We start from the raw sequence: 21,856 nt of genomic DNA, 5'->3' as shown, positions 1-21,856 counted from the left end.
ATAACTACACCGATGACAACCAAATAATCTTAAAACTCCTCAACTCAGACTCCAACTCTCAGCCCAACCTCGCAGCCTGCCTCCTTGACATTGATCGTTGGATGACTACAAACCACCTCCTCCTAAACCCCACTAAAAGTAAAATCATGGTGTGCGGCAACACCAAACTTCTTCCCCACCCTTTACCTTGGCCCACATCCATGGGCAATCCACCCACCACCTCGGCCACATTACAGAACCTTGGATGCACTCTCGACTCTGACCTAACCCTCTCTCGCCATATCAACAACGTATCTAAGTCTTGTCATTACCACCTCAAAACTCTTAGATGCATTTTTCCCTACCTCTCCTTTCCTAACAGACTTGCCGCTGTTCAGTCTGTTGTAATGTCGAGACTGGACTACACTAACTCCCTCTGTCTCGGAGTCTGGGCATACCACCTCATTAAATTACAAAGAGCACAAAACGCTGCAGCCAAAATGCTTCTAGCACTGGGCCCAAGAGACCACAACTCTTCAGCTCTCAGAACTCTCCACTGGCTCCCAGTTGGTAGAAGGGCCACTTTCAAACCCTATGCAGCACACACCGAGCAGTGCACAAAAACGGCCCAATACACCTGCACGACAAGCTGAAACCATACCACCCACCGCGCACTCTAAGATCAAGCTCTGCCCTCCTTTTAATGATACCAAACACCAACTCAGTCAGGATAGGAGGATCCTCGTTCTCAGCCTTGGCCCCCACTCTATGGAACTCGCTTCCACCCCACATCTGACTCACCGAACACAAACTACTGAAAACGTGGCACTTCCCATAACACCAATGACCTCCCAAGATATGATTCACTTTCTTTGGTGGATGTGCAGTGAGTGAGCAGCCTTCAACAGCCTTGCCTGTGGCCTTGTTAGATATGTCCAAATCTCCCAGCAACTGCATGACGAAACACACAACAAAGCTGTCCTACCTGGTACACATCCACATGATGGGACATAATGGATAGACCAGAGGGACTGATGGAGTGAATAGAGTCAAAGGATGGAGTAAACGGAGTGAATAGTCACAGTAAACGGAAAATCTGAGTAGATCGAACAGGGAAAATAAACGAGTAAATGGAGTGGATGGAATGGATATAGTGACTAAAACGGATAGACTGAATGGAACGGATGAAGCAGAAGCAGCAGATGGAGTGGATGGAACGCATGGAGTGGACGTGACGGGTGGCACGAGAATGTTAGGGATGGCGCGGATGTCAAAGATGTTGCGACTGTTACGGATGCTGCAACTGTTGCAGATGGCCCGGATGCTGCGGATGTTGCAGATGGCACGAATGTTGCGGATGTGCAGACAGAGGCAACACCTGGTCACCATGATGTTACCAAATATCTGTATCCCAATATATCCTATGTACCTCTATCCCCATATATATATATGCACACACCTCTAACCATCCTGTTGCTATATATATATATATATATATATATATATATATATATATTTATTTATGTCGCTATGTACGTCCCCACTGTCTTGCTCATGTGCCTGGTCTCAGGTGCTTATACTGATAGCCACCAACCATATCACACCACTATGCCTACTTTCTACTATACACCATCATTCAACCAGAACACAGCTATCCCTCTGTTAAATCAGCCTAGCTGTTCACATACGAACACAACTCCATGATCACCTCATCACCCTAATAAAATAAAGCTAGCTGCGCACATTCCGGCTAGCTTAGGCGTTCCTCTGCCCTAATACAGCCAGAACCCAGTCTGGGTGTCCACCCAACAGACTGAACCCATCAAGTGATTTCCTCGCAAAAAAAACGATTGCTAAGAAGCAGCTATCACCAAACAACTATACCAGCTGCACATATATCCGGTGCACCCACGCACCATATGACACTCTCTCGCTCTACTGACGGTATCCCTACATAATATCCCCACCAAAAATATCGCCGTACATATGGTCGTTTGTCTCGCCATAGGCGATATTTTTTGGGGGGGATATTATGTGGGAGCGGGAGTTGCGGGGGTGTCCCCCCCGCACATTTTAAAATAATGCAGGGGTGTACCCCACAGGGTCCATGGCTCAATATCGCCGCAAAAATATGGCGATATTTTTGCGGACATGGACCCCTACTGACTTGAACTACGGTTCCCGAGGGCGTTCAACCTACCAGCGCTTTCATACATAAGGCGCTATATAAATGGCAAGTAACATAACATTATATATCTTGACCCTAAATTGTTCGCAATTGCTGAACATTTTCAAATTGTTCCACAAATTGAAAGTGACCACGATATGCTCACTTTAAAATGGTCTTGTACATCTGTAACAAACACATATTTAACTGAGCAATTTAAGGGAACTTTAAAAATCAATAATGGCAAAACCAAACTTTGCTGGTCTGAATCCTCAATAACCTGCTCAAATCTACAAATGAAGGTCCTCTAGCACAACTACTAGAACAACCTTTCCAATACAAATATTTATTACATCTCTTCAGGGTAAACTTTAATAGACAAGATAAGAGGATATTTAAAAACACTCATAATTACAATCCCTTAATAAGGGAACGCAAAGCATTATATCGTCGAGAGAAAAGAATGGTCATGCATTTTCCATCTAATCAAAGGTTTGCTATCCTTAAAGCAATCAAAACCAAATATAGTAACAGGACACAAGCATATAAAGCGAATGCTTATCAAAAGGATGGTGAAGCCATGTTGCAAGCTGTTAGCAACAAGAATATTGCTCAAATGTGGTCTTTGTTAAATCAGGCCACTTCCGAATCTCAATTAGCAATCCAAATAAATGGAGTCTCGGAGCACCAGTGGATCACCCACTTTACTAATTTGTATGTCTCGCCTACTGTAAACTCCAGGGATTTTACTAGCACTAATAGTCATTTTCACATAGTCTTTGACAAAGATGACATTCTACACTTTATTAAAAAAGCTATTAGATCCAGGGCCCCCGACCCTGATGGATTTATCAATTTAATGTTAAAGGAACATCCTGAGAACTGGACACAGATTTTGTTCAATTTGTTTACTTATATAAATTCTTCAAACATAATTCCAGAGTCCTGGGGGCACTCAATTATTGTGCCAATATTTAAGAAGGGTGATCAGTAAATTCCAACTAGCTATAGACTGATCGCCCTTCTTGACATTCCAGGCAAGATTTGTGCGCGTCTTATTCTCCATGATCTAAATCTCTGGATTTAAAATCAAACAGTCGTGATCCTCATCAAACTGGTTTTATGGTGGGCGTAGGCACTTCCATCAACACTATAACTTTAAGTGCATTAAAGGCCCATTGCATCAGTCAAAAGCAACCGTTATACTTTGCCTTTGTCGACTTTTGAACTGCATTCGACTCCATCGACCGAGTGCTATTGCTTGAAAAATCGAGAATAGACTGTGTCCGACATCACTTCTGACTCTTGTTCACCTTTTGCACACCTGCACTACTATGCAATTGCGATTAACTCTTGACGGCCTTCTTTCTGCATCAGGGGGTGCATTTTAGCTTCCATTCTTTTAAACATTTTTATAGTTGATATTTTCCTCTCTACTGTGCCTGATGCTCCTAAAATGGGAACTTATTCAGTGCCATGGATGTTATAGAAAACACGGAGATGTTTGCAAAAAATCTTAAACAATTTGGGCTCTTATGCCATAGAAAATCATTTAATAATCAACCTAGACAAGACTCGAATAATACAATGCGTGAAGAGTGGTAAGCGAAAATCAAAAACCCTTGTATGGACTCTCCAATGTATTGACCTGATGGAAGTCGAACAATATAAATATCTTGGAATTAATATAAATAATTTAACTAATGATAACTTTATATCTCACTGACATCGATTCCAAGCTTACTTCACTCTCTTCACAGGCCCAAATAATAATGCATAAGTATGGTAAATGTTCCTGCTGTCCTGCCTTGTCTTATTACAATAAAAAAAGTACCTATATTAACGTATGGGGCTAAAACCAAACAACCTCAAGAACAACCTTTTTGGGACAAAATAGAAGGCAAATTTTGGAGAAGGAATTTTAATCTGCCAAACTATGTCCCGATATCTATGATTGGAGTTGTCATGCATTGTACTTGTGGAAGCTTTGTTCTCTCCTGAGAAAATGCCTAATGGCTGGCGCTGGGTGAAGCCTATTAAATATATTAGCAACATACTTTTCAACTCCTACAAATAAGTTTCCGTGGAAATGGAGAAACGATATTCTTAATATAACGGCAGACTCAGAGATTTCTATAGAACTTCTTATACAGAATCCTAATCGTGCCAAAACGAAATTATATCAAATGGATTGAATACATACCCAACAAAAATGTAGATCATATCTAGACTTTAATAATAATCCCTCTGGATGCAAAAGATTGAATCTTACAGAAGACTATTTGCTTAAATTCCCTTCAGCGCAATTTAGGAATTCATATTCGAGATTTAGGCTCAATGTATTCTATACAAGAGACATTTTGGCTTGCACAGGCATTATAGCTATTCATGAAAACTACTGTTTTTGCCAAAACAAAAAGAAACCCTACTAATTGTTGAGTGTCCGCTTCTAATGGATACACGTTGCTTCTTTTTCAAATGATACTTTCTGTTATGTGCAAACGAATGACCTATGGAGACGTATTTTCTGTTCAAGACTAATCTCCATCAGAATGGATCATACAATTTCTTGATCTTCTTTATCTAAATAATCGTTTTTCCCCTAACACCTAAATTATGTGGGTCACTAGTATCTACACTATTCCAAACTTAGGAGGGCTTTTAGATTTGTGAAGCTAACTAGAATCTTGAAATGTAAACAAATAGCTCAGAAGAGTAATTTTATTCTACATATGACAGTGTATTGATTTTATGTAATAGTTTATCTCATTACAAGACACTCGGGGAAATGCACTGATAATGCTTGTTCTAATCATTGTTTTGTAATTCTTTATCATCTTTTTTCTGTGATTCATATTATGTATTGTAATGCATGTTTTTAGCTTTTAACTGTTTTCAAATGTTTTTATTGCTTTTGGAATCCGAGATGATCAATAATTGGGAAATCTAAGAATATCTTAAAAGTGCTGAGAAATGTGTTAATGTGTATGGACATCTATTACTGATTTTGTTTAAAAATATATAACTATTGTAATGAACTTATTAAGTGAAATTGAAAGGTTGTTTATACAGCCAATCCAATAAAAAATAAAAAAAATAAAAAGTGATTTGTGGTTGTAACGTGCACGCAGAGGAAATTTCAGGGCAGGTATTTTTTTCCAAATTCGGCTGCCAGCAGCAAGTTGGTTTATGCGCCATCTTCTTCCCCCTGATCCGCGCAACGCGGCTTTCACTGTTAAAGCAGCAATGAGCTCACCAAGTTGGACATTAAGCCCCATGCCTATCCCATTTTTACAACAGCCGCATGCTTGCTTGTTTTTCTGCACTGCTTGGATGCCTCCCGGGCTGCCAAGCCCCCCTGCGCTGGGGATATATGTGCCGCCAACGGAGCGTGGCAGCCAGGGGCACTGGCAGAAGGGCAGCAGCCGTGGGGCTGAAGTTCCCTTGGCATGATATCTGTAACTTTACTGCCTCTATGAGGTGAGGGGTTCTGATTTGAACATTGCAGGGAGATGTGGCTAACTTTACTGCTCAGTGCTGCCAGGCAGTGCTTTGAGCTGTACCGGTCAGAGTCTCAAGATGTCTTTCTTGATTCCACCCCCCACCCCGACTAGGTGCCTGCATGTTCATGTGTACTTACACTATTATACAGTGAAAATGCAGACTCCTATGTAGTCTTACCAGAAAGTTAACAATAAAGTATTTCGCCTTCCATTGCCATACTGCAGGCAGAGTTCTTCAATCTGTGGGGCGTGTGATCTAGGACGGCGAGAAAATGCCTCCCTTGACCATGCATGGCGAGTCACTGGCCCCCCCATGCACATGCCCAGTCAGTGCGACGTGGCCACGAAACAGGAAATAAATTCATCCTGGACGTGTGTCCAGGCTGCATTGTTGCTTCCTGCTGGTGCTGCCAGCGTCGTCTTGCTTGGTACATGATGCAGCTTCTCGGCTCAGCCCCCCACACCACAGTTGGAGGGGGTGCCGGGAAGTGAGCGTTTCAGGCCTTTGCCGGTCCCTCTGCTTCCTTCTCCCCCTTTGGAACCACGAAGGCGAACGTGTGGGGAGAGGAGGCGAGCAGGAGCACCGAATCACTGCAATGCTGGTCCCTCTGTGTCCCCCATCTTGGGAGCCACGGGGGAGAGGAGGCGACCGGGGATGGAAGCATGCATTGCCATTGTTGTATGCCGGCTCTCCCACGGCAGATTGCTGGACTCCAGCAATCTGCCGTGGGGGAGCCAGATGTCATACACCACCGGCCCCACTGCCTTGTCAACCCTCTAGTCCATGGGACGGCTCTGGCCGGGTCCGAGATCCAGCATCAGATGTCTGGCTGGATCTCGGGACCCAGCCTGCCTCGGCCATGACCAGGCTTTACCAAGCCCCCAGCTTCGGAGTGGGGAGCTAGGGGCTCGGTGACGTAATCATTGTGGTGCTCCTTTCCCAAGCCGTCACTCGTGCATTTCCTGCCTCTATTTGCCTATCCCGTTTTCTTCTGTCCTGAAAGGGACACCGCAGAGATCATTGGGCCATAAACATCACTGTGGTGGTGAGGGTGGGGGGGATAACTGTTGAAAGCAGGCATTCTACATGCTGGGACACATTGTTGTTGATCAAATGTGCATTTTACACGTTCATAAGAAAAGTCATTTCCGAACTCAAAAACGCTGCTGAAACTTGCGTTGACTAGTTTTCTTAGAGATTTCTTTTTCTTTTTTTTTCCGGAGCGGTTTGTGTGCCCCTTGCTTTGTGTTTTATCACTAGTAATATTTATCTAACTGGTTCATCACAAATAAATGCTTACATTGTGCTGACAGCAGTTATTAGGAAATTAAACTGAGTTCAGGGGGTATCGGGTAATATTATCCCCATATATATGGTCACCGTAAATAATATCGCCGGGAAAAAGTCGTGGCAATATTATTTGGGTGACCATATATATGGGGACAGGGGCAGCAGGGGTTGCGGGGGTGTTTCCCGCATGTTCCATGTAATAATGTCCCCACAAAAACGGCCATTTTTCGGCGATGTTTTTTGCGGGGACATTATTACATGGAACCGTTCATGGGTGCCAACTTTTGGTTTTCACTACAGAGGCAGAAATACCCCAACCCAACCCTTGGCCACACATTTTATAGCACTTCCATTTTTTATAAGTAAGTCATTCGATTAACAAGTTTTGCATTTATTGTTTTGGTTAAATTCAACCTAAACACATTAAAAGAAACAACATTATATCAGTACATATAATTATATTTTGCATATATAACATCTCAGCAACGGTCTGTCAACCTGCTGAGCTACCCCGGTGGCCATCTACTATAGAGCGAGTCTATGCATCCCTTGATGTACTAAAATCACTGCATTACCAACAGTACTTTGGGTGCACAGCTGACATAGAAGTGATTTAAAGTGGAATACATGTATATCTTCCTGCTGCGGGTGCCTGCCCTTCGCCTGCATGTGGCACCATATGTTGCACAGAAGCCAGGGGCCCCTTCGCGTCTGACATGGCAGCCACGGCAGTATGCTGCTACATCAGTGTTGTCACCGAACTGCCGTAAAAGCTACATGGCTATTACTTGATTTTATAACAAGTTGATGCTCTTTCTCTCGCTCTATTTTTTGTCTCTGTGACTGAGTACTAGCCATGTCTGCAGGTATGTGCTCTAACTGCTCTCTATTCTCTCTGCCAACTAGGGTGGACTGGCCTATAGGGAACTTTGGAGATTTCCCGGTAGGACCCTGCACCCTTGGTCCCTTTTGTGTGCGGGGGAGGATGTGTGCCGACTGGCAGAGTGTAGTGTGCAATTATTGGTATGGTCAATCTGGTATGTCTAATTTTCTTTTTTATTGTACTTTTCAATTGCTGGAACACAAATTGGCTCCATCATCCCATCTTGGACAGAAACGTCCCCAGCAGTGATGGCACCATACAATATCCTGACATCTGAAGTAGGCCAACAGTAAGAATGCCTTTTTTTTAAAAAAACAACTGTATTTTGCTGTGGTTATTTTAAAGGTATAGTTAAGGGTCACATTCTGGGATTTCAAACCTATTTTTGAGGCTGTTCCTTTCTCATGTCGAGTTTGGGGTGGTACTGAAAGTTCAGGCCTCATGTGGTAGCTTCATTTACAGTGCACTGTGTACTCTCTTCCGGGTTCCCAGCGTTGCGTCATGCCTACTAGCTGATGCCTAACACCCAAGAGCTGGTTTTAACCCCTTCTCATCTAATCTTAATTTTGAAGTCTCAAGTAGACCCATGTATCCTTGGCTGTTTTATTTTCATTGCAGCAGCATCGCTCCAAGCGTCGGTGTGTCAACCTAACCACTTGTGTCCCAGCAAGAAAAATCCAGAGAAGCACTTGACCCAGTCATGCATGCAGGTAAGTATTTCTTTTCCCTATGTACCATTGGTTGAGTAGAAGTGCTGAAGTTTTCTATCGGCCCTTTGCAATGTGCTCCCAGGTATAAGGAGTTGGCATAGTCCAGTCTCGACATAACAATAGATATAACAGCTGCGAGTCTGTTGGGGTAGGAGAGGTAAGGAAAAATGCATCTAAGGAGTTTGAGGTGGTAGTGACAGGATTTTGAAACATTATAAATCTAATGAGAGGGTTATGCCTGAGTCCATAGTGCAGCCTAGGTTTTTTACTATATTGGAAGGAGGGGAGTGGAACAAGGGGGGGGGTCTATGGAGAGGTTGCGTGAGAAGGGCAGTATTGCAGCACACCATGATTTCAGTTTTATCAGGGTTCAAGAGGAGGTGGTTACTTATCCATCGGTCGATATATCACTGAGACAAGCTTCAAGGTCGGGACGTGGGTTGGTGCTTGTCTTGGGAATTCTTAGGATAATTTAGGTATCATCAGCGTAGTTGTAATGGGAGAGGTTGTGCGTGTGCATGATTCCTGGTAGAGTGGTCCGATAGAGGCTAAAAAGGAGAGCAGAGAGGCATGCTCCTTGGGGTACTCCAGTGTTCACAGCGCAAGCAGTTGAGACAAGGGGAGAGGAAGTCGATTTGTTTCCTGTTGCTGAGGAAGTAGCAGCAATCCATTTGAGTGTCGAACCACGGATTCCTAGGTTGTGGAGGCAGTCATGGAGGATTGACTGGTTAACTGTGTCAGAGGCTACTGAGCGATTGAGGAGAATCAGTGCTGCGCAACCCGCAGTCTGCTGCACTCTTGACATCATCCCAGATCTAGATCAGAGTGGTTTCTGTTCCATGTCGAGGTCTGAAGCCCGATTGTGCAGGGTCGAGGAGTTTGTTGGATTCTACGAAGCAGTTGAGTTGGGAGTATGCGGTCCGGTCAATGAGTTTCGTGAGAAATCTGGTGTTGGAGATCGGCCTGTAATTCTTGGGTTCGAGGGATGCCTTTTTTCAGAAGCAGCTTGCATTCGCTATTTTAAAGGCTTCTGGGAAGATGCCAGGGGTTGTTTAGTATGGCTCTTGCATGTTCTCCTGCGCAGATAGAGGAGAATATTTCTTTCAGAAGAGAGGCGGAGCAGGGGTTCAGGGGAGACCTGGGGGGTCTGCTGCCAGATAGTAGGTGTTAGGCAGAATCCTGTTCAGTTCCCTTAGGGAGCACTACAGAAGATTACGACTACAGGTATATGCAATAAATCCCCTTTGGTATCAGTCTGTACCACAAAGATTGACTGCCTGATTCATGGAATTATGTGCGCCGAAAACGCAGATTTGCGCTCCTTTCTGCCCAAAAATCCCTATACTTTGAACAGGGATTTTCGGGCAGAAAGGAGCGCAAATCTGCGTTTTCGGCGCACATAATTCCATCAATCAGAGTATTAGTTGGGAGCTGTGGCTAAGCAGTCAGACTTATCTCAAGAGGGAGATGAGCAGTATTCAGGGCTTACACAATAGGACTACAATCTTATGGTACAAGGAAACACTGACCAAAGCTTTGTATTAAAAAGAATATATATTCATTTTACACACTTCTAGTTCAACACATCAATCACAGTTATTAAAGCAAATTAAAATCGTCAAGAAAAGTATACACAACTCCCTAATTAAATTGTAGACCAGTTTGAGCCAGAGTGAAAACTGAACAAAATGGCACAGTGTAAACTAAGCAGAAATGGCACTCATCAATTTCCTAAACGGGAGGGAAAGGACAAGTTATACAGAGTTAACCTCTTAAACACACTAGTAACACTTCCCAAGTGGATTGTGAACAAGTTAGGCAAGGTAGCACTTTAGCAGTAGTCATACATAGGTGAAATCCGAGCAAAATGGCACTTCAACAATACTTAAGAGGGAAGGAAGAGTGGTTATAAGAGTTTTTGATGCACCAACACAGTTGACGGTGAAAAGCAATCTAGTGAAGGCAGTTGTAACAGATTATGCCAAAGTCAATAGGACTGTGCCAGAGTTGGCACAGGGCAATATCCCCAGGATCAAAGTGTTCTAGTAGCTGCAGTCAAGTCTTTGGATTATTGATTCAAAAGAGGGTGCATAAGGTAAAAGATAATGGTAGTTGATGGGGGCAGCCAACCCAGGAGGTAGGTAAAGGATTTCAAATACCTTTAGCAGTACCCCGCGAAACGGGAGGCCTGGCGGAACAATGTACCTGAAAAAGTGGAAGCGGCTCCTGCGGTAGCGGTGGTTCCTGGCAGTTTGTGTTGTCCAGCAGAGGAAGAGAGGTTCTCGTCGTGGAGGAAGGCTCAAGTTACTGCACTGCCCAGGGAAGAAGCCAGCCGCGGTGATGCTGAAACGGATTAAAAGGTACGCTCCTTTAAATCGCTGTCGTGGTGGACGGGTGCCTGGCTATTCGGTCTCCGAGTGCAGGGCACTGGCGATTTGATCAAGGCAGGTCCTGGAAGGCGATTGGCAAACTGGTTGGCCCCACCAGCTCAAGGGAAGAAGGCTCTTGCAGATGAAGATATTCTCTCTTTGTGTGGAGAAAAGTGGTGAGACGCTGCAGCAAGGCTTCACCAGTGGTTCAGTTGTTGCAGATGTCTTTGGCTTCTCTCCTCTTCGGCTTCTTAGTTCCACTGGCGACGTCTTGCTCTTCCAGTCCTCAAGACCCCTGCTTTTATGCAGAAAGACCCCCATTCAGACAGCCTAGCTGTCACTCACACAGTGGAGTGGTCATCCTGGCGGGAGACCCTCCAGCCTATAGTGGTCATCCTGGCGGGAGACCCTCCAGCCTATCAGGGCAGAGTGCGACTTGGGTTGCTTAGGCAACCCTGTCCAGGGGGCCTACTCCTCCCCCCTCCCACACAATGGGTCCACCCCAGACTCAGTGGCACTGAAAGGAGGGCTTCTTGGCAGAAGGCCCCCAAAAGGACGAACAAAGGATCTCCGACCTAGGTTAGGATCTCAGAGAAAGACACGAGAAAGAATTATTATTAAAGTTCTGGCAAAAAAAAAACAACCGGATTAAAGTTAATAAAAATATAAACCTGCGGTTTGTTAGAGGCTGTCAGTAAAAGTGGTAGCCTCGAACAATGGGAAAATCCCAAAGGGAAATATTTGCGGTCGAATATTTTTGGTGGTAACCACTGCCACCAGCCAGAAACTTTTGAGAAAGGGACTGTATGGTACCGTCTTGAAAATGAGCACCAGGGAAAAACTATGAGCCCTTTCCAGTACTTCCATAGTAAGATCGTTTGTACTAGTTTAGTTCATAAAGATTGACTAGTAAAGTCAATGGGGACTTTGCATGCCCTGGGAGACAGTAGTCAGTCCCAGGGTATGGAGTCTATGTTTAGGGGTCGCTATGACACCCCTATGTTACTGCACGGAGGGTGCTGTGTAAAACCTGTATATAACGATGGTTCCTATGAGGGTAAGAAAAACCACATAGACATGAAACACAAAAAGTAGCCTAGAACACACATAGCAAACATGAGTGGGAAAAAGAGTCTCACTCTCAGCAGCAGAAAAAAACAAACCCTTCAAATCCAGCAAAGCTGCTGGGGGACTCTGTAGGTAAGGGAAATTAGCCATAGAATGAGAATTCTCCCTAACAGTAGGTCAAAGAACTAGTCTCTGGAGATGGGGTTTGAAAGAGTCAAAGGTTGGTAAAGTGGGCGTCGGGGCAATGGGGATCAAGAGGGGTTGGTGTAGGGTAGGGTAGGAGGGCGAGGAAGGAAAATCTGGTGTGAAGGGTTGCCATCCTGCCAAGTACAGTATTGTAGAAATGAAGCGAGAGGGAGTCGCAGAGTGATGGTCTAAGCACAGTGAGCAGGAGTCCACGTCTGGGTTCCCCCAGGTAACTCGGGGTGACCAATCCCAAGTTCTTGCAAACATTTTTCAAAAAGGTAGCAGGCGCCCCTCTCCAGAAAGAACATGGCATGATAACCTGTTGTGTTTTTTTTTTTTCCCCCACTATGAGAGTTTGCAGCCATCGCTTTTTGCTCACTGTACCTTTCACAGATTTCATGCGTTCAAGAGTTATTTTGTTTTTGGAATGTCCTCAGGTGAGGTGTGAATCATTTGGGGGGGGGGGGGCGGTCCTTTGCCTGAGGTTGCAGGGGGTGAGCGGGGGTGAGAGGAATTAGTGATACTTTAAGCCAGGAGTCAAAGGATGCAATGGGTACGGGTCTGCCACAGCTCAGCGTTGCTGGGGGATGGAGTAGCAGGGCTTCAGCTAGGTCAGGGAATACCTTGACTCTGTTCCAGCATTTGTGATCAAAGGTGGGGGCAGGGGGAGCTGTAGGAGGTGGGGCTGGTGTGTGGATAGAGAAAGGGATAGCAAAGTGATCTGTCCAGATAAGCGGTTTGGGACTGGATAGAGAGGGGAGGGCATGGGAGCTGAAAATCGCATCAAGGGTGTGCCCACCTGAGTGAGTTCGACCAGTGGTATGTTGGGAGAGGTTGAGTGCATCAAGACTGTCGACCAGAGGATGGGTCATGGGGTTGTTGGGCATATCAAACCAGATATTGACATTTTCCAGGAGTGTAAGAGATGGGTGATTTACCTGAATGGTAGCTATTGAGTCCTATAGATTGTTGGCAAAATGTCTGTCGTATCCAGGGGGGTCTGTAGATGAGTAGGAAGCTGTGGGTGAATGTCGCTGGTAGCAAGAGCCTGAAGGGATTCACAGAGTGTTGCAAGCCTGGATTCGATGAGTGAGACAGAGAAATTGGGTTTGTAGAGGATTCCCACTCTGCCACCTCTGGACGGTCTATTGTGGGAAATGAGCGAGTATCCAATGGGGAAGGCCTTGTGCGCGACTGACGCAAAATCGTTGGGAGAACCAGGTTTCAGTGATAAAAATGAGGTCAAAATTGTTAGAGGATAGGAGGTCAAATATGCTGTGTCTGTTTCTTGCTACTGAGCGGTCATTAAAAAGGATGCATGTGACTGTGGGGGTGTGGTAGGATCATTCTTGGATGCATGTTGGTGTGTTCAAGTGGGCTGAAACGGACTTGTGATGTTTGGAGCACCAGAGAGCTCCTCTGATCTTAGAGTTCTAGGTGGAGTGATGGTAGGGGGGTGGGCAGGCGGGGTCCAGGTGTATTGTTGTTAGGGGTTGTGGGTTGCGACCAGATGTGGGATATATGGGGGGGTTTTATGAAGTTTGGTGCTAGAGCGCAGGTTATGCGCTGGGAGATTTGCGTTATGGGGGAGGGTATGGTTCAGAGAGGCCGGGGTCAGAGAGGTGGTCTTTGTTGATGTGGGATCTCCATCCCGTGGGGGGGAGGGGAGTTGTCAAGGGTAGCACCTAAGAATTTGATGTACCTGTAACAGTAGATGCAGTAGATTTTGGATACCAGGACAGAAGGCCCGGCAAGGGGACAAGGGGTTATCGGAGGACTGGCGCAGGAGTTTTCTGACCTGGGAGTGAAAGGAGTGCTGTTAATTGCTTTGCTATTTGAAAGTGGGAGGCCTTAAGGCAGTGGACATCAAGCCTTTTTATGCTGAGCCCTCCCTTGAGCAAAATATAGTTTCTGGCCCCCAGCCACAAATGCTTATATATTTTTTATTAAAAACAGTCACCATAATCTTTCAAGCCCCCCCCCCCCCCCAACCACCAGGCATCCTTCGGGCCCCCCAGTTTGAAGGCCACTGCTTTAAAGCACCCTAGCTGATCAGCATACAAAGGCCACATTTTTGTTGGTCAGGCGACTCCTTCCCAGTTCCAAAAAATTACACTGTTCTGCTGATCGCTTTCAAACTGTCGCCAAGTAGGGGATAAATGCTCCTACTGGCTGCCCCTCTCTGGCTTTTAACGCTGTTGCTGCTCCAATGCCCCCACAATGTCCCACACACATAGGTCAATGCCTTCCTCAGATAGGTGTACCCGACCCTCTAGGTAAAGTTATCTACATGTATCCAGCTGCGGCGCACATGTGAGAAACCATGCAAAATGTACCCATGGCTTGGTTGACTTTTTTGCAGGATTTTTCCACTGCTATGAGCGCTGCACTAGTTCAGCTGTAGTGCATAATTTATGGCACAGTAGCAATGCTTATGGGGCGGGGGGAGACATCTGACCCTTCTGGAGGATAGTGCCTGGCTCATATTAGCAAAGGCCTTCCTGCTAAGGTGTAATATTTTTGTTCCCCCACCAGTAAAGATCACTTTGGTCATGGGTTCTGTCCCTGCATACCCTCCTATTTCTGGTCCCTATAATTTCCTGTACATGTTGCTGTCTGCAAGCTGGGACTCTCTATGGTTGATATTTACATTTAAGAAACTGAAACAGGTGCTTGTCTTTTAAAGGACACACAAAAAATGATTGCAGCATTTTAGGTATAAGAGCAATGCATTTAAGAACGTATTGCCTCTCCAGAACACCCACCTCTAATTTTATTAGCAAGCAGATGCAACTAGTTAAAGCCACAATGGGTGAAAGTCTTGGAGGAAGTTACCAAGCACCAAGAGATGCGTCAGTCACAAATATGGACACATCTGGCACGAGCATCCATAGCAAGCCTACTATAAATTAATGGTTTTGGGTACAGACCTGGTTTACAAATACTTGGAGCATACTGAATTTACTTTTTATTTTTTTATTTCTTCTTTTAGGCAAAAACTCAAATCGTGGCACTCTTTTTAATGTGCTTTTCTTTGATTCCGACAATTCTCTGCGTATTTGGAAGGATGGGGGATTTGAGCCTTTGGAAATTCCTGGTGAAGTTAATTGTAAATGGCTGATAGAGGGTCTTGATGAAAATAGAAGAGAAATAAGTGAAGAAAAGGATTTTAAGGCAGTCATGCTTTTATAGTCCGGTAAGCAATGTATTTTTTTTCTGTTAATCTTTTTGATGTTTGGGGGAGGAGGGTACATCTGACGTCCCTACGTGGAACCATTCCCTTTTTTCACACATACAGATGAATGCCGCACAATGCCCGCCCCTCTTTTACAGCATCTCTTTCCTCTAGAGTAACTCTCTAAAGTATAGATGGTCTACTGATTTCTCTTAGGTTATTGGCAAAGCAATATGGGTTGAACACCTTCGGGGACCGTAGTCCATGTATGTTTGTGTGCAGCTAGACTGAGTTGTGGGTAGCAGCATGGGGCGGGAGGTAAAGCGCCAAGGAGAGCAAGAATAAGCAAAAATCCAAGGGGAAGGATGGGGACAGATAGGATCGCGCTTAAGGGGAGTCACTAGTGTACAGCTGAAGCAAAATGTTTGGTGTATTGGTAGTCACATTATGAAGTTTCAACTTGCCTTTTTCATACCTGCAGCCAAGAAAAAGTATTAAGACACAGCAGCTACTGGTGGAATCTGGAGTGAACTACAAGATGAAGATGCAGTAAAATAAACAAAAGAAGTATATTGTAACAGCTGATGGGTGGAAATTGACTATTGCAAAACTTATTAATGGCTGTTCACAAAAGCTTCACAAAAAGTCTTTTGGCAGGGATGTCTAGTGTTCATTCCTTCCTCATAACCCACCTCTTACATCACCTGGACAATTGAAAGACACAGCATTAAATTGACAGATGGCTCTGTGTAATGTTGCAGTTCCCAAAGAAGTAGCTGCGCAACAACTACAAAATATTGGACTATAGTCAATTGTCTGCTACTAATATTTGGTCGGACAGATCTAATTTGACAAGCTCAACTCTTATCACCACATCTTCTCAACAGTGTGACCTTGTTTACAGTATGACGGTCATGCCTGTTTGGACAGTGAAGTTTGGGACCCCGGAGGGCCAAGAAACGGAAGGCGGACCGTGCAACGGAGAAGCCACCGAAAAACAGAAGCGCAGTCACGTATGGCCATGAACACCCAGTGAGTACAATGTACATCACAGAAACCCCCACGTGCCCACCACAGATAAGCACATAAACACGGGCCCACGGCAGACCCCGATCGAAGCTGTAAAAACAAGTGGAATTGTAAATTGGGGACACCCCGCATAAACACAGGGGTAATACAAACAAGTGCAAAACGCGGGCCCACACACCCGCTCCATAACTGGGGGGCGAAGAGCATAAACGCAAGGTGACAAAGCTAAGGCCCACCCACCGGGCCACATCCATCGCCACTGGCGACCGCTCCCCATCCAAAAGGGAACCAGCGAGAAACACCAGAGCGGGAAAGGGTACGACCTGGACAATAGCATCCAAAAGGCACACTGAGCCCCAAGGCAAGAGGGGCTAAGCAAGGAAGGGGCAGGAGCGGAAGGACAGAAAGGTAGGCCAGCACACTAACAACTAAGCCTCCGAAGCGCTGAGGCAATATAGAACCCGATGGGGCCAAAAAACAGAAAATAGTAGCAGGGTAAGAAACCCACAGAGCAACAAACCAGGGAAGAAGGGCCAATCCGAAAAAGGCCAAACCAACGCAACACACAATGCCAGCATGAGGGTCCAGCAGGACAAGATCTAGAAGGGAAACCACCCTCCGCAGCCAAGAAGGGATGGCTACCGATTCAAACTCCACGAGATCTAACTAACCCAAGACCAAAAGGTGATGGGGCTCCGGACGGTCCCCCCACACAGAGAAAGGGAGAGCTATCGGACGCACGCCCGCAAAGAACAAGAATGTGAACAAGAACAATATCATCAAGGGAGATCACGTCCGCCATCCCAGTAATGGCAAAAAAATCCTTCTTCACGATTTTGGTACATGTGATAGTAAAGACATCATATATGCCCTCAGATGCCTGTGCGGGAAATATTACGTTGGCAAATCGATTAGAAAGGCTAAAGAACGCTGGATGGAGCACAAGTCCAATATCAGAACCAAAAATGAAAAATCTCCAGTCTTTAGACATTTTAAAGAAAATGGTCACAATATCACCCAACTATGATAGGTAATTTTGGAAACTGTTCATTCATTACCGAGGGGTGGGGACTTTGCTAAGAAACTACCCCAGAGGGAATTATGGTAGATACATAAATTAGACGCCGTCCAACCACATGGTCTCAACGAAGATTTTTTACTTAGGATCCTTCCTCTGAACAAGGTTGATAATGATACTGCAAAGATTGTTGACAATTGACTTATTTTGTGAAATGTCTAGTACTGTATCAGATTGTGCACTCCAGTTTTAGGAGACAGGAACCATCTTAGTTATACACCATATATACCATAGCACATTACTATTTATTCTGACGACTGTCTTTCTGATACTTCACTGCTCTTTGAGTCTTAGAAATACCCTTACTGATATGGAATAAGCAGTGAAAGGTATCCCAGATCGCATGCTATTGCTCCCATTATAAGATTCTTTTGATTTTTTTACATACACTCACAACACGCGATTTGACCTGCAGACAGGATCAGATAATTCGGTTGTATATCTCGCACATTACTCTTTGTTCCTTCCATTACAAAAGTAATAAGAACTGTGTTCACAACGTAATCATGTCACAAACATAGCCAACAAACGCCACTTGTTTACCTTCGTGACGTCAGACACGTTCTCGACGTGATGATGTCACGTGCATGACGTATATTTATGCCGCCATGTTCTGCTGCTTTGGACTAGGCAAGAACTTGATAGCTCGCGATTCCTCCTATTGTAAGTACTTTTTGGTTCGTTCTGCACCATTCCTTGGCATACTTCAAGCCCGGGTCCTTATTTTTCTTTACTTTTACCCCGTTTTGTTGTCCGTAGGAACACAGACTTCTTGACCGTGAGACTTGTTCTCGGTTTACCCGCTTCAGCCACACTTATTTGGCGTCTCTGCTACGTCTGGAATTTAGCTACACCCTATACTGGAGTAAGTGCTTTAACTTCTCTTTCACTTATGTAGTCAGAACACTTAGTCCAAAGCATAGACATATTCTTGAGGCTAATCTCTAGCATATCTCATCATTTTCAGAATTAGCATATGTTTTCTCTATTTTTGACATGGTATTTATCTTCTTCCAAAACTTCCCTATTGTGTTCACAATCATGAATTATATTCAGAAATTATAATTGAGGATGGGCAACATTGTAAAAAATTATGGTTGCTTTAAATTGTCACATTATGAGAAATCTGATCAGGTGTTGATGTTATAAAACTGAAATACAATGGATACAGGAGAACGACTCAAGATACACGTAAAAGGATACAGATGGTAAACAACAAAGGATACACTGGAAGTCTTCTTCCAACAGCAATGGCTGAGGTGCGGCGTAGAGTGTCAAAAGGGAACCTTCTAACTAATGTCACTCTGACTAATGAACCCACAGTCAGATAGAGCTATTAGTGAGAAGGGCGTGTGTGGCCCAGGATTCACCAGGCTGTTAATAGAGAGGGAGCTAATTAGAATGCTGATGATATGAAAAAGACAATCTATCCTATGTTGAAAGACAGCAGTAGCTTATGTTGAACACACTAACCTGGATGTGTAGCCAAAGAAGTCCGAGGATTCCAAGGAAACAACGGCAAGGAGAGGGTAGTGAGGAATCTAACCCGAGCGGAACGAGGGCCGCACTAGAGACGGGTTGGTGCACACACAGGAAAGCGTCCAGAGTCCAGTGCACGTGAAGAAGGAGCAGAATAAGACTCTGTAGGATCTTGGTAGTTGCAGAACTCTTCAGTCTTGATAGATGGAGATAGAGCAGGGCTCAGCAGGGTGTCGGTAGTTGTAAGACCTAGAAGACAGCCGGTGACCTGTGGTTCAATGAGAACAGTGGTGGAAGCAGTGGGTGTGGCAAACTCAATTGGAAGATGTCACGTGTGAATGGAGAGACTCCGTATGAAAAATGGGGAGAGTAGAACCGCGAGAGAGCGCGGAAGTAACAGACAGCTCAAGGGAGATTGGAGAATACCAGGAGCCGCTTTGGGACGCGGGTAGAAGGCTGGAATCTGGGTCTCAGGAAGGAAGTTTGGAAGCTGCCGGGAGAAGCTGCCTGGAGTTGTCGGGACGCGGTTAGGAGGCTGGAAACTTCCGGGAGCCATGTCGGGACATGGGAAGAAGCTGGAAGCTGCCGGGAACGCAGAAAAGCAGTAGTTAATGAACAGAAAAGCGTCTGTCAAAACAGAAGAAGCTCCGTGACGCGGAATAGTAACAACGATCAGAAGCAGTGTGGAAAGGCTTCCGCTTTGTTAAATGGAGTCAGCTGACATGCGTGTAGTAACGTACACGTCATCGCGTTGATCATGTGGTCCATGCATTGACTTAGCATTTCCCGGACAACTTCTACTTTGTGTAAAACGGTCTAGCCATTCTCAAAGCAGAAGAAGCCGGAAAGCAGGGTTGTTTGGGTCTTGCAGCGGAGTCGGGTGGAGGGTAAGGAGAGGTAGGCATGACAGTTGACATATGATGATTGAACTTGATTTCTGTACAAGAACAATTTTTAAATGATTTACACTATGATTACTTTGGATGTTCTACACTTATTGATTCGTATTTTTGTTGAATATTTGTAGATAAATGGAAATTGACTGAACTCACAGCCCCCGATGAAGAGAATGAATCTCGAAATGCGTTGGGCATATACATTTGGAATAAATCACTGTTAAAGAAAAAAGACTTTGAATTGACTACTTTTGGTCTTATTTGCATAAACAGATCCACAGAGAAAACAGTGACTTGAATTGAAATACTTATTTCATCTATTCGAAAATTACTGGGCTACTCTAGCCATAGATAGTGTGCAGGGGACGGGAGTTCCCCAACAGGGAACACACTCTTGTTCTATTGTATTGACAACCCATATGCCAGGGCTGTTTCTTTTCTCCTCTGCACCTTAAAACCTGTTTTATATTTTCTTGAATTGTTTTACTATAATAATTGTACCATACATGTGGAGTGTATGGTGTCTAATCCCCTGGCTGTTTGCACGCCATTTTTAGGCCCTCAATGTGTCCTGTGCCATGGACTAATGGTGTGGGTTGCATCTTCAAGATGATACACTGTGTGCACTCCCTTCTTGTTGCTCATGCATTGTGTACGCATACAGCTGTGTTTGTGTCTAATTTGTGATGTGTTGTGTTCTGTAGGATTTTCTGACTGGGAGTGTTGGCAGTAGGCTCTGCAATGTTAGGCATTCAGCGCTGATTTTTCCCATGGTGTCTTGCTGCATTCCTGGGATTGTGGCGGCCCTGTGACAGACAGTGGATTCCCTTGGTGTTTTTGTTCAATGCACTCCCATGGATGCTTGTCCTGTGTGGTGATTTGCTGGAGACAGCAACATAGTGCATATTCACTGCATGTTGCTGGATGGTGTTACGGAGGGTGAGGTCCGCTGATGAGTGGTGCACGTGTTGTGGGATGTGGGGTGGTTTATGTTATTGTTGTCATGTTCCGTTTTTGGATGCTTTGGGGCACAGTGTTTAGTGATGTGCACATTGTGCTGTCACATCAACATTGACACCGTGGTGGTGTGTGCATCTCTCCCTCCATTTCAGTGCCATGTGCCTGTCATGCAACTTACCAGGCAGCCAGGCACGTCGTCCAGCATGTTGCTCCATGTAGCGTGGAGTTCTGCAGGACCATAGAGTCATGAGTTGATACGGGATATCGGGCACAGCAATGTGTGATGATCTTGCTAGCGTCACATACCATCTGCACATTGATGGAGTGGTATTGGTTGCATTACACCACCTGCATGGCATGCAGGACCACCAGCTCCATGTGGGTGCAGTCGAGGGCACCTATACAATTTGGCATCCCTGCCAGTGCATAGAAGCCAACTTTTGTGTCCGAGATGTCCTGCTGGGGAGTCTGTGGTAGGGATATTTAGTCCCTTGTGTGCTTGAGAAGGGCATCCAGCACTTGGTTCAGAATGCGCGAAAATAAGGGTTGTGATATGCCATGCATGTGCCCCACTGTGTGCTGGTAGGTGCCTGTGGCAAGGGAGTGGAGCACCAACACTACCTTCAATAGAGGGGGGATGGCGGTGCGTATTTCAATGAGGCTGACAATGTCGTTGTGTATCATGTCCACGATGGTGGTGATGGTGTTCCTGCTCAGGGGTTAGGTTGAATGGACTCGTTCTGATGCGAGGGATTGGGGACTGACTGCATGATACCGCTGGCTGCACTGCTGGGGCATGCTGGGCCTGTCTCATCTTTCTTCTCCTTCTGTGTCTCCTATGTGATGCCTGCTGTTGTTGTTGCTGGTGTAGCAATGCAAGCATGTCCTCCATCCCCAGTATTGCTACTACTTTTGGAATCATCTTGGTGTGGGAAGGGGTGTGGTGTGTGGGTGTGCTCCTTTTGTGCTGGCTCAGACTCCATTGCCTCCACCTGTGCTGATTGTGTGCACCGGTGGCAGTTGGGAACACTGCACATAGCATTTTACGGTTGGTTCACAGTGCCGGTATTGCCGGTATGCCCT

General features: G+C 45.2%; 1 long non-coding RNA gene across 1 annotated transcript in view; it reads left to right on the top strand.

The window, feature by feature from the left end:
• LOC138492468 (uncharacterized) overlaps window positions 1–20,047 on the top strand; it is a 55,828-nt gene extending 35,781 nt beyond the window's left edge. Inside the window, exons 2-5 of the long non-coding RNA XR_011276212.1 lie at window positions 8,055–8,112; window positions 8,442–8,533; window positions 15,149–15,352; window positions 15,813–20,047. This is a non-coding gene — a long non-coding RNA (uncharacterized lncRNA). The remainder of the gene's footprint in view (window positions 1–8,054; window positions 8,113–8,441; window positions 8,534–15,148; window positions 15,353–15,812) is intronic.
• Window positions 20,048–21,856: the final 1,809 nt, after the last annotated feature.

The sequence above is a fragment of the Ambystoma mexicanum genome, chromosome 10 (genome assembly GCF_040938575.1).
Source record: "Ambystoma mexicanum isolate Mex_15411 chromosome 10, UKY_AmexF1_1, whole genome shotgun sequence".
Taxonomy (NCBI): domain Eukaryota; kingdom Metazoa; phylum Chordata; class Amphibia; order Caudata; family Ambystomatidae; genus Ambystoma; species Ambystoma mexicanum.
Note: the sequence above shows the minus strand (reverse complement) of the source record. Positions and strands in the feature narration are given on the sequence as shown.